This window comes from Tyto alba, unplaced genomic scaffold, assembly GCF_018691265.1.
Source record: "Tyto alba isolate M040663 unplaced genomic scaffold, T.alba_DEE_v4.0 Super-Scaffold_19, whole genome shotgun sequence".
NCBI lineage: Eukaryota > Metazoa > Chordata > Aves > Strigiformes > Tytonidae > Tyto > Tyto alba.
Genome location: NW_024881281.1, coordinates 2793746 through 2794119, shown reverse-complemented (window position 1 = coordinate 2794119; position 374 = coordinate 2793746).

Below are 374 nucleotides of genomic sequence, written 5' to 3'. Positions count from 1 at the left end.
TTTCAAACAGCCCCTCTCTCAGTGTTGCCCAGCTGACATCACGGTTTTTTCCCTTTAAAGCGCAAAAGTCACTTAACAGCGTTTCACCTTCCCGATTTCAGGAATCGCCCTTCCCGCCGGGGACGTTTTGGGGGGAGAAAAGAAAAAAAAAAAAGAAAAAAACAAAACAACCCCAAACCCGACCAGCGCAAACTGGGGATGACCCACCCGCACACCCCCGGGCGCTGAGCCCTCGCCAGCTCGGTGCATGCAAGGCGGGGGGGGGGCGTGGCGTGGCACGCAGTGGGTGTGGCGGTGGGCGGGGCGACGGGGGCGTGCCCGTGGGCGTGTCCGTGGGGGCGGGCGGGCGGCGCATTGTGCGCGGCGGCGGCGGC